Here is a 13,677-nt window from a genome sequence, read left to right as displayed (position 1 = left end):
ACACAGACACTTCTGTGGGCAGGAAAAAATCTAGATGCATCTAGATTTAAAACCAGGGGAGGAGTCCTGAGGAGATAATTTGCATATTCCCACTGCATTTTGGGGTAAGTGAAGAGTCTCCGCGAGCTCAAAGAACACTGGATTTTGGCTGTTGGAGCTGAAAAGAGGACATCGGTAAACCAGGGGAGGAGTCCTGAGGAGATAATTTGCATATTCCCACTGCATTTTGGGGTAAGTGAAGAGTCTCCGCGAGCTCAAAGAACACTGGATTTTGGCTGTTGGAGCTGAAAAGAGGACATCGGTAAACCAGGGGAGGAGTCCTGAGGAGATAATTTGCATATTCCCACTGCATTTTGGGGTAAGTGAAGAGTCTCCGCGAGCTCAAAGAACACTGGATTTTGGCTGTTGGAGCTGAAAAGAGGACATCGGTAAACCGCGCGCGCATTTTGAAGCTTTTTTTTTAAGCTTTTTTCACTGTTTTCAGAACATTAACAATAAGAACATGGAAGAGTCCAGGAGCCATTTGGTGAGCTGCATATCCTGCTACATGTTCACAGACTTGCCAGTGGAAAAGCCAAACTTCACATGCCAGAAATGCAAGCTTGTGTCCCTGTTGGAGGAAAAGTTGCGAAATCTAGAAGAGAGGTTAACTACCTTGAAAATCATTAAGGAAGGTGAAGAGTTCTTAGACAGAGCAGAATTATCTCTTCATGATTCAGAAAGAGAAGAAATTCGAACTGCACCTGACGAAACAGAGGAATGGAAGCATGTGACCCACCGAAGCAGGAGGATCGAGAGGCAGTCAGCACCCATACTGCTCAGGAACCAGTACCAGGCTCTCTCGCAGGAGCACCATGAAGAAATACAGCAAGATAAGACTTTGCCAGCAATGAATAACCTTGTAAGCCCTCAGAATCCTCCTGGATGGAGAAAGAAGAATGTTGTGAAGAAAAAACGGAGAGTGGTGGTCATGGGGGATTCCCTGTTAAGAGGAACAGAGGCCGCTATCTGCAGACCAGACATAACCTCAAGAGAAATGTGCTGTCTTCCAGGAGCAAAAATTAAAGATGTGTCTGACAGGATATCAAGACTCTTCAGACCTACAGATCACTACCCATTCCTGCTAATACATGTGGGGACAAATGACACTGCAAGAAAGGACCTGGAAACCATCTGCAGTGACTTTGAAGACTTAGGCAAGAAAGTGAAAGAATTGGGAGCGCAGGTGGTCTTCTCATCCATCCTCCCAGTGGATGGCCATGGAACAATGAGGTGGAATAAGATTCTACAGGTGAACAACTGGCTACGTCGATGGTGCCGTCAACAAGGATTTGGATTTCTGGATCACGGAATGAATTACCTATACGATGGACTACTTGCTAGAGATGGGGTGCACCTTACGAAGACTGGAAAACATGTATTTGGAAGTCGCCTTGCTACACTCATCAGAAGAGCTTTAAACTAGAACAATGTGGGAAGGGAAGCAAAAGGCCAGAAAAAGCCATACAGCTGACAAATACTATTGAGATCTCTGCTACTGGAAGTGGAAAGGAAGAACAAAGACAAAACAATTTAAATAATAAAAATATGGGAGGAAGAGAAACCAATCACAAACTAAAATGTTTTTATACAAATGCACAAAGCATGGGCAACAAACAAGGAGAATTGGAACTACTAATGCAGGAAAAGGAATATGATGTCATTGGAATCACTGAAACTTGGTGGGACGATACACATGATTGGAATAAAAGGCTAAAAGGATACAACTTATTTGCAAGAAACAGACTTGATAAACGAGGAGGAGGTGTTGCATTGTATGTTAGAAAAGCGTATATCTGCACAGAGATGGAAGCTTCAGAGACTGGGAGTTCTGTGGAAACTGTTTGGGTAAGAATACAAGGAGAGAACAACGGAAAGGACACCATTGTAGGCATTTACTACAGGCCACCTGGGCAAGCTGAAGATATGGATGAACTCTTTATGTATCAAATGACCAAGTTCTCCAAAAAATATGACGTAGTGGTCATGGGAGATTTCAACTATCCAGACATTTGTTGGGAATCTCTCTCAAGTAAAACTAACAGGTCAAGCAAATTCTTATCCTCTCTTGCTGACAACTTTATCTTCCAAAAGGTAGGGGAGAAAACAAGGGGATCTGCTACTTTGGATCTAATCCTTATAAACAGGGAGGAAATGGTTGAGGAGGTAAAGGTGGCTGGGACCCTAGGAGGCAGCGATCATGCTATTATAGAATTTTGGATAACTAGAGGAGGAAGACATGTGAAGACTCAAACTTCAAGGTTAGATTTTAGAAAGGCAGATTTTAAGAGACTCAGAAAGAGAATAGGAGGGATCCAATGGCTGGATGTCCTTAAGGACAAAAATGTCCAGGAAGGATGGGAAATTTTTAAAAATGAGATTCTCAAAGCACAATCGTTAACAATCCCGAAAAGTAGGAAGAATGGGAAGCATTTAAGGAAACCAGGATGGATGAACACAGAACTTAAACACATGCTAAAAAGAAAGAAAGAAATGTTTATTAAATGGAAAGAGGGAGGCATATCTAAAGAAGATTATAATGCAGTCTGCAGATCCTGCAGGGCACGTATCAGGTTAGCTAAAGCTGACAATGAATTAAGGCTTGCAAGAGATGTCAAAAGCAATAAAAAAGGATTTTGGGGGTATGTCAAAAGTAAAAGAAAAGTCAAAGATGCTATAGGATTTTTACAGGATGAAAATGGAGAAATGGTAAGAGAGGATGTTGAGAAGGCCGAACTTTTTAATTCCTATTTTGCATCTGTTTTCTCTCAGAAAGAAAATGTAACATCAACTGATCTTCACTGTCCTTTTAAAGGAATAGAGGAATCCAAGTTATCTGTAAACAGAAAGATTGTGAGGGAATATTTAGCTAACATAAATGAGTTCAAGTCACCAGGTCCAGATGAATTACACCCCAGAGTACTGAAGGAGATCGTAGAAGAAATTTTAGAACCACTCTCCATAATCTTTGAAAATTCTTGGAGAACAGGAGAAGTCCCAGAAGACTGGAGAAGAGCAAATGTTGTTCCTATCTTCAAAAAGGGGAAGAAGGTGGACCCAGGGAACTATAGGCCGGTGAGTCTGACTTCTATACCAGGAAAGATCTTTGAACAAATTATTAAACAACATGTATGTAAGTACATGGATAAGAATGAAGTGATTAACCAGAGTCAGCATGGGTTTGTAACTAACAAGTCATGTCAGACTAACTTAATTTCCTTCTATGACAGAATCACTGACTGGGTGGATCAGGGAAATGCTGTAGATATAGTATATCTTGACTTCAGCAAAGCATTTGACAAAGTATCTCACACCATCCTTATTGAAAAAATGACCAAGTATGCAATGGACCAGGCAACTGTTAGGTGGATTCATAACTGGCTTAGTGATCGGACTCAAAGGGTGGTTGTAAATGGCTTCACATCCAGCTGGATGAATGTCTCAAGTGGGGTACCACAGGGCTCCGTCCTGGGACCTGTATTGTTCAACATCTTTATCAATGATTTAGATGAAGGAATTGAGGGTAAACTGATTAAATTTGCTGATGACACAAAGCTAGGAGGGATAGCTAATACTAGAGAAGAGAGAGAGAGAGGATTCAAAAAGATCTAAATAAACTGGAGCAGTGGGCAGCAACCAACAGAATGGTTTTTAACAGGGAAAAATGCAAAGTACTACATCTGGGCAATAAAAATGAAAAAAGCATATACAGAATGGGAGGAATAGAGCTAAGCAACAGTACATGTGAAAAAGACTTAGGTATACTAATAGATCATAGACTGAACATGAGTCAACAGTGTGATGCAGCAGCAAAAAAGGCAAATACAATTCTGGGATGTATTAACAGAAGCATACAGTCTAGATCACGTGAAGTCATTATCGGTCTTTACTCCTCTTTGGTCAGACCTCATCTGGAATACTGTGTACAGTTTTGGGCACCACATTTTAAAAAAGACATAGACAAACTGGAGCAAGTTCAGAGAAGAGCGACCAGAATGGTGACTGGTCTGCAAACCATGTCCTATGAGGAACGGTTGCAGGATTTGGGAATGTTTAGCTTGCAAAAAAGAAGACTGAGAGGAGACTTAATACCTGTCTACAAATATGTCAAGGGCTGTCACATTGTAGAAGGATCATCTTTATTCTCATTTGCACAAGGAAAGACTAGAAGCAATGGGATGAAACTAAATGGGAGGAGACACAGATTAGATATTAGAAAAAACTTTTTGACAGTTAGGGTGATTAATGAGTGGAACAGGCTGCCACGAGAGGTGGTGAGTTCCCCTTCAATGGACGTCTTCAAACAGAGGCTGGACAGACATCTATCTGAGATGATCTAGTGAATCCTGCTTTGAGCAGGGGGTTGGACCAGATGACCCAGGAGGTCCCTTCCAACTCTACCATTCTATGATTCTATGATTCTATGATTCTTTAAGGATAGATCACATGTAAGCTTCAAATATATAGTATGTGATTACCAGTAATATTTGCATACAACTTTAATATAATTTTTGTCTATGTTTTTTAATCATACTGCTCTTTGAGTTTTAGGCTTTTTAAGGCAACCCTGGAAACAAAGAACAATGAACATAACTGACACAGCTCTTTAGCCATTGCTTCAGTCGTTATCTTCCTTGTTTACTCACACTTCTAAAGATCACTTCATATCAGCCATTTTAATTAATAATTAATACGCTGCGCTTGTGACAAGTCGTTCAACGGATTTTCCATTTTGTCCTTTACCCTGTTTTGCTCACAGTCTTCTCAGTCCTTTAGTACAGAAAGCATGAACAAGTTAATAATTTGAGAGCACTATTGCAATCGATTTGTAATGTGGAAAAAACATGAAGGCAGCGGTACTACCAAACAATTGCGTTGGAAACAATGATACCTCTATAAAACAGAATAAATACATTTTGGTAGACCAATTTTAAGCTAAAAATTAGTCAAAGGAGAGTATTAATGCTGATTTTGACACTTAAAAGGAATCTGTCACCAGAATTTTGCTACTCCATCTGACAGCAGCATAATGTAGGGACAGATCCTGATTTGAATGATGTATCACTTTACTTTACGGGGGGCTATAGTTTTGAAAAGAAAAATCAGTTTTATATGCTGCAGATCTAGCAGTTCTCTGAATGCTGAGCTCTGTATAGCCCCACCCACACCACTAATTGTCAGATTTCCAAGTACACTGTGCATAGGTTGAAAGCTGCCAATCAGTGGTGGGGGTGGGGTTATTCAGAGCTCATGAATATGTAGGAATACATGGCAGCAGGCTTGTCCTCTAGTGATAATTTCTGGCTGCTAAAACAGGGATTTTATTGAAGCTACAGCAGCCAGCCCACTAAGTGATACATTGATAGAATCAGAGTCTCTGTTTCTACAGTATTCTGCTATCAGATTAGGTGGCAAAAACCTTGTGACAGATTCCCTTTAATAAATTGACAACTGGGTGATAACAGTTGGGAGGGGGTCATTATACAGTGGGTATGGAAAGTATTTAGACCCTTTTAAATTGTTCACTCTTTCATTGCAGCCATTTGGTAAATTCTAAAAAGTTCATTTTTTTCTCATTAAAGTACACTCAGCACCCCATCTTAACTGAAAAAAAACAGAAGTGTAGAAATTTTTGCAAATTTATTAAAAAAGAAAAACTGAAATATCACATGGTCAAAATTATTCAGACCCTTTGCTCAGTATTGAGTAGAAGCACCCTTTTGAGCTAGTACAGCCATGAGACTTCTTGGGAATGATGCAACAAATTTTACACACCTGGATTTGGGGATCCTCTGCCATTCTTCCTTGCAGATTCTCTCCAGTTCCGTCAGGTTGGATGGTGAACGTTGGTGGACAGCCATTTTCAGGTCTCTCCAGAGATGCTCAATTGGGTTTAGGTCAGGGCTCTGTATGGGCCAGTCAAGAATGGTCACAGAGTTGTTCTGAAGCCACTCCTTTGTTATTTTAGCTGTGTGCTTAGGATCATTGTCTTGTTGGAAGGTGAACCTTCAGCCAAGTCTGAGGTCCAGAGCACTCTGGAAGAGGTTTTCATCCAGGATTTCTCTGTACTTAGCCACATTCATATTTCCTTTAATTGCAACCAGTCATCCTGTCCCTGCAGCTGAAAAACACCGCCAATGCATGATGCTGCCACCACCATGTTTCACTGTTGGGATTGTATTGGGCAGGTGATGAGCAGTGCCTGGTTTTCTCCACACATACCGCTTAGAATTATCACCAAAAAGTTCTATCTGGCCACTCTGCCAGAAAGGCCCGACTTGTGGATGGCTGCAGTGATAGTTGACTTTGTGGAACTCTCTCCCATCTCCCTACTGTATCTTTGGAGCTCAGCCACAGTGATCTTGGGGTTCTTCTTTACCTCTCTCACAAAGGCTCTTCTCCCACGATTGCTCAGTTTTGCTTGACGGCCAGGTCTAGGAAGACTTCTGGTGGTCCCAAACTTCTTCCATTTAAGGATTATGGAGGCCACTGTGCTCTTAGGAACCTTAAGACCATGTGATATTTCAGTTTTCTTTTTTAATAAATTTGCAAAAATCTCTACATTTCTGTTTTTTTTCAGTCAAGATGGGGTGCAGAGGGTACTTTAATGAGGAAAAAAATGAACTTTTTAGAATTTACCAAATAGCTGCAATTAAACAAAGAGTGAAAAATGTAAAGGGGTCTGAATACTTCCGTTCCCACTGTATAGTCTCTCCCTGTCCAATTACAGTGCATTGTGAAAGTATTTGGCTCCCTTGAACTTTTCTACCTTTTGCCACATTTCTGGCTTCAAACATAAAGATATAAAATTCTAATTTTTATGGGAAGAATCAACAACAAGTGGGACACAATCTTGAAGTGGAACAAAATTTATTGGATATTTTAAACTTTTTTAACAAATTAAAAACTGAAAAGTGGGGCGTGCAATATTATTCGGCCCCCTTGAGTTAATACTTTGTAGCGCCACCTTTTGCTGCGATTACAGCTGCAAGTCGCTTGGGGTATGTCCCTATCAGTTTTGCACATCGAGAGGCTGAAATTCTTGCCCATTCTTCTTTGCAAAACAGCTCGAGCTCATTGAGGTTGGATGGAGGGCGTTTGTGAACAGCAGTTTTCAGCTCTTTCCACAGATTCTCAATTGAATTCAGGTCTGGACTTTGACTTGGCCATTCTAACACCTGGATACGTTTATTTTTGAACCATTCCATTGTAGATTTTGCTTTATGTTTGGGATCATTGTCTTGTTGGAAGATAAATCTCCGTCCCAGTCTCAGGTCTTTTGCGGACTCCAGCAGGTTTTCTTCCAGAATGGTCCTGAATTTGGCTCCGTCCATCTTCCCATCAATTTTAACCATCTTCCCAGTCCCTGCTGAAGAAAAGCAGGCCCAAACCATGATGCTGCCACCACCATGTTTGACAGTGGGGATGGTGTTTTGAGGGTGATGAGCTTTGTTGCTTTTACGCCAAACATATCGTTTTGCATTGTGGCCATAAAGTTCGATTTTGGTTTCATCTGACCAGAGTACCTTATTCCACATGTTTGGTGTGTCTCCCAGGTGGCTTGTGGCAAACTTCAAACGAGACTTTTTATGGATATCTTTGAGAAATGGCTTTCTTCTTGCAACTCTTCCATAAAGGCCAGATTTGTGCAGTGTACGACTGATTGTTGTGTTATGGACAGACTCTCCCACCTCAGCTGTAGATCTCTGCAGTTCATCCAGAGTGATCATGGGCCTTTTGGCTGCATCTCTAATCAGTCTTCTCCTTGTTCGAGATGAAAGTTTAGAGAGACATCCATCTCAGTGGACTTTCCAATGGAGAGGAGCGCTCCTGTGTTCTCTATGAGAAAGCCATCGGCTGACACGTCAGACTCAGCAGTCATAAGTGTAATGTGTATGGGGACCTTAAATGTTGCCAGTGCCAATTTGTTACTATCTATGTTTGCAAGTGATAAAATGAAATAAGATAACATACTTGCATGTTCTAAATACTAGATTAAAAATCTGTATAAAAATCATAAATACATTTGTAACATCAGTAAGTGTTACTGTAGAGAGATGGAAAAGAGAAACTAAGTAACTGTAAGAAAACACCACCCTCTGCTTGAACAATTTGAAAATGAAAATAAACAAAGAATTGTGCTAGCAGGAACTAAATATTGCTGGCAGATGGGCAGGGGGAGAGACTGTGTGTCTGGACCTGATCATGTGACCCAGAGAGTTTCCTGGGTTTCCTGTGTGCCAGATTGCAGGGGCTTTTTGGTGCCAAGATAGCGCAGGGTGCGGATGTGCACCGCAGGAGACGCTGCAGCTAGAGAGTTTTGGCGCCAAGTTGCAGACTAGAGCAGACGTGCTCCAGAGGGACAGCAGAGCCCAGCGCGACAGGCCTCAGCCAAAGGGCTGCACTGCACCACAGTTGGATATAGCCTGAGAGGCTCCGTACTCCTCACAGAAGCCCCTCTGAGCCCTGCACATGTTGGTCAGAGTCAGGACCTGCGCCCCACATAGAGTAAGTTCCCAGGATCCGACGCCGACTGTCAAGAGCCGAGGTCGGGACCCCCCTTACCCCAAGCGTGAGAGACTACCGTCGACGGCCAAGCCGAGAAGAGCATAGAGAGGACAGCGACAGGAAAGACGCGCCAGCAACAGCGGAGGAACAGCGCAAATGAACAGAGCTGTCACTTACAACTTCCACCTACGGTATAGGGCACAGTTGGGATTAGGAATTCAGGTTGGGAGGGGGCCGTTTGGTCCGTGGGAATCTAAACGGGATCTGATAGACTTATACGGAAGAGACTTGCAGCCTAGTATAACCGGTGACCCTCGCTAGGGCCATATACAGAGTTAAAGAACTCATGTGGTGTCTCCCACGACTGGGTGCATCACATTGTTACAAAGGACTGTACTGTTATTCACTGAAATATTTCTCATTGCTATTCCAAGTTGCTGTTTATTACCCTTGCTACTAACCCCCTTTGTAGAATAATTGTTATACATAAAAAGTGGTTATATCAATTCCTGACTGTTCTCGTCTTGTGTCTCCGTGCGTTGCATTCTGGCATCTGCATTACATTACAGTAGTACTAAACATCATAAACATGGACAATGGACATGGACATTGCTACCAGGTGTGCATCTTGTGAGGTGTATGCATGCTTTGAACAGTCGTTTGAGGGTGAATTTGTCTGCACTCGATGTCACCGAGTTACATGTTTGGAAGCCCTTATACTGGATCTAAATGTGCAGCTAACAACACTCAGGAGCATTGCAAACTGGAAAGGAGTTTAGAGCTCATTGAACTTGTGCTGACTTGAGCCAGTGATATGGAGGAGGCTGGAGGTGGGGAAGATCAGGACAGAGAAGTACGTAGCTGGTAAATGTTACAAGAAGGAGTAGGGGGAAAAGTGCCAGGAAGCCCAGTCCTGATCTGGCACAACCTGGTAAATATGCCTATTTGGCTGTTATTAGGAATGTTAGCCCAGGACTGGGATCACTGCAGCGGGACGTTGCTCCTAGCAACCAGGAAGACAACTGCTGTATGAAGGAGGGAAATAGGAGTGCAGCAAAGGCCAGACAGATATTGGTGGTAGGGGATTGTAAAGATCTGAGGTTGTGGGTTGTAAGTAATCACCTAGGCAGGTTAACGATGCAACAATATTTTATTGATCACAGCCATGGTAATAAAGCAATTCCAGGTAAATGGCCAAAATATAGTTCTCTCAGTCCTCAAGTTCCCAATCTGGGCTCATTAGTTCCACTGGCTTTGTATAAGGCCATACTCACTGTCTCCCAACTTTTGGTTGGCCCACAGATTTCATATCTCCAGCCAGTATAGTCTGTAGCCACAGTCCATGATCCTCTAGACGGCAGATAAAACGATGAAAGCACATGTATCCAGTAGCAGCAGTCCTTTTAAGAAAGTGTAAATCCAAACGACATAATCCATAATGGTAACATGTTCATCCATTCATCCTTCCAAGTCCACGGTCTCCATCCTCTTCCTTCAATCCTTCCACACAACTATCCTAAAACATGTCTGTCCTTTCTTCCACTGGGCTCAGTCCCCTCCCAGGTCAGAAGTGATCACACCCTCCCCCTTAAACATTCACTGTTCGCTAAACAATGAAGAATATTCTAGAAGCCTTCATCTGAGAGGGCATGTAAGACACCCTGTGGTGACGGCTCCACTGTGTCTACAATCTACACACACATAATGAGATTATTGGCTATTGGAACAATGGATAGATACTCCTGAGATACAGATTAGTGGAATGCTGGACATTTTACAAGTGAATCTAGTGCACATACTGACAAGTTAGCAGAACTACATAAAACATAACAAGTAAATCACTAATAAAACACAATACTAATATTAACAAAAATGGTGGTCTGTTGCTGGAAAAGTATCATAGGCTTTAGAAAATGGGCAGCTCCTCACATACCTCCCCCACTTTTTCAGCACGGACACGAATGTAAGAGGTCTCGCCTTTATGAGAACGAAACTTTGTATCATCCAGTTTCCTCAAAGCATATTCCATGTCGTTCCTTGTGAATATACTTCACAGTCCCCATTCCACCCTGGTATACGTCAGTGTAATAGACATCTCCAGCTTCTCTCATATGGTCTTTCAGATCCTGCCAACTACCTGATGGGGGAAGCCCTGAGACAAGGACTCTGTATTTAGTTCGCAGGATCAGGGGTCTGTCCTTTCCGTGGGGTCCTCCATACCCCCCCTGATCCCCAGTTTGTCCTGTGAAACTCCACACGTGCCCAATGAGAACCAAACTTGTATCCATTGCGACCAACCCCAGAGTGCTGACACCCAGTTAGGGGGGTGGTCACTTGGCGGCCTGGTAAAGGGAGCTCTGGGGAGACAGTATCTGGGCTGACCAGGATGAGGGTAGATCCAGTGTCCCGAAGTCCCTGGGCCTCCTCCCTGATGTAATTTACCTCCCCCAGATTACATTCCTTCATTGTGACAGTCATGGCATTTTGTGTATTACTCATCACAGGGTGGGGGGTTAGTCTGCCGATAGTGCTGCTCCCTCTTGGCTGAAGCAGTGAGAGCCGGTCTTTGGCTTTGGGTTACGACATTGGCCCAGTGGCACACCAATCCTTGTCCTAGGTTGTGATATGGGCTAGAACGATCCCAGCATTCCCTGGCAAAGTGTCCCATGCATCCACAGTTATGGCAGTTAAGCCTTCCTCACCCCAACACGGGCTGTACTTGGGGGCTTGGGCAACCTACCCCTCTTTGTGAAGTCTGAACTCCCTGCCGTTCCTCATCTGGCCGATCCATGGGTCTCGATGGCCTCCCTGTAAAATCCTGTTCCTGACTCACTGGGGCTGTACTTCCTCATTGCCCTGGTTGATTAGCAGACCAATCATCTGCCCATCTTGCAGCCTCATCCAGGCTGAGTGGTTTTCTATCTGCCACCCATTCTTTCAAATTACCTGGGAGCTTTGACATAAATTGTTCCATAATGATTATATCCATTACATGTTCTGCTTCCTGAGCCCTCAGTCCTTCTATCCACTGAGTGCATGCCGTATGTAGTGTGTTGGCAAACTCCCGATGTGTGTGTGCAGCGGCCTTGTTAGTCTCCCGAAACTTCCTCCGGTAGGTTTCCGGCGTGACAGCATAACTCTCTAGCAATGCACTACAAATGGTAGAGTAACATCTCTGATCCACCGAAGACAAGTTATTAAAAGCTTCTCTTGCTTTTCCGGTCAGGCCAACACTCAAATATCTGGGCCAGTCACTGACTGACACCTCATGCAGCATACAGAGGTTCTCAAATAACCGGAGATGTTCATCAATATCCGAGGTGTCCTCATTGAACTGTGGTATATCCCGGTACCTTAAAGATGTAGGCCCCTCTCTCCTGTTATCCACTGTCCTCTGCACTGGGGCGGGTGGGGGTATCGCTACATGCACACCCAGAAATTTGTTTAACACTGCCGCCCGCTCCATCTCCGTGGCCCGCTCCCCTAGCGCGTCCAGCATCCTCCTCAACTCAGTCGGTTCATCCTCCGTCATCTCTTCTGCCAAATCACCGCTCGGTAACTTTCCCTGGTATGCTCTCCAGAGATAGGTGATCCCACCGCTGCCACCACTTGTAAAGATCTGAGGTTGTGGGTTGTAAGTAATCACCTAGGCAGGTTAACGATGCAACAATATTTTATTGATCACAGCCATGGTAATAAAGCAATTCCAAGTAAATGGCCAAAGTACAGTTATCTCAGTCCTCAAGTTCCCAATCTGGGTTCATTAGTTCCACTGGCTTTGTATAAGGCCATACTCACTGTCTCCCAACTTTTGGTTGGCCCACAGTTTTCATATCTCCAGCCAGTATAGTCTGTAGCCACAGTCCATGATCCTCTAGATGGCAGATAAAACGATGAAAGCACAGGTATCCAGTAGCAGCAGTCCTTTTAAGAAAGTGTAAATCCAAACGACATAATCCATAATGGCAACATGTTTATCCATTCATCCTTCCAAGTCCACGGTCTCCATCCTCTTTCTTCAATCCTTCAACACAACTATCCTAAAACATGTCTGTCCTTTCTTCCATTGGGCTCAGTCTCCTCCCAGGTCAGAAGTGATCACACCCTCCCCCTTAAACATTCACTGTTCGCTAAACAATGAAGAATATTCTAGAAGCCTTCATCTAAGACAGCATGTAAGACCCCCTGTGGGGACGGCTCCACTGTGTCTACAATCTACACACACATAACGAGATTATTGGCTATTGGAACAATGCTTAGATACTCCTGAGATACAGATTAGTGGAATGCTGGACATTTTACAAGTGAATCTAGTGCACATACTGACAAGTTAGCAGAACTATATAAAACATAACAAGTAAATCACTAATAAAACACAATGATAATATTAACAAAAATGGTGGTCCGTTGCTGGAAAAGTATCATAGTCTTTAGAAAATGGGCAGCTCCTCACAGGGATTCTATTATTAGGCCATCTGTCGCCGAGACCATGAATGCTGAATACTGTGTTTTTTACATGCACGCCTCTAGGTTCAGATAGGGGTGAGACAGGTTATATGAAGTCTTTGGAATCCTGGGGGAACTATTACTCAGGGCGACCATAGACCATGTGCTGCAGCTTCTCTCAGGCACACAGGGGTACTGACCCTCAGGCACAGACACATAGGTTGTTTCACTTGCTGACCAGACACACTTGACAAGAGTTCTCATAAACGGTAGAACAGTAGCATTTAATAAGAAGCCGCACAACCAGTGCAAGTTAAGTCTTATGAGCAACAGGCTCCAGTGACAAACAGTACAGTTTCCTTAGCAGCACAGAAGTTCACAGTCTTCCCAGTAGTACAGGACATCACAGTTCTAATGCAAAGGCACATTAATGCAAAGGCATTCTTTACAGCACAGTGAGATGGAGGAGGGTGGAGTTTGCTGAGGGAGATGATCCCTGTGACACCATTTCTTACAGTCCTTATCTTTCTGCTTGACAATACTCTGCACTGCTAGTTCAGGAACTCTACCTGACCTGTGCTTAGCTTCACTCCTGACTTGAATCCTTTTCACTTGCAGGGGCGCTTCGGTCAGATGCAGAACACAGACACACCACCGTTCTCTTCGGCTCCAGCCAGACAGTAA

The sequence above is a fragment of the Phyllobates terribilis genome, unplaced genomic scaffold, assembly GCF_046119375.1.
Source record: "Phyllobates terribilis strain yellow unplaced genomic scaffold, ASM4611937v1 Scaffold_3__8_contigs__length_932513732, whole genome shotgun sequence".
Taxonomy (NCBI): Eukaryota; Metazoa; Chordata; class Amphibia; order Anura; family Dendrobatidae; genus Phyllobates; species Phyllobates terribilis.
Note: the sequence above shows the minus strand (reverse complement) of the source record.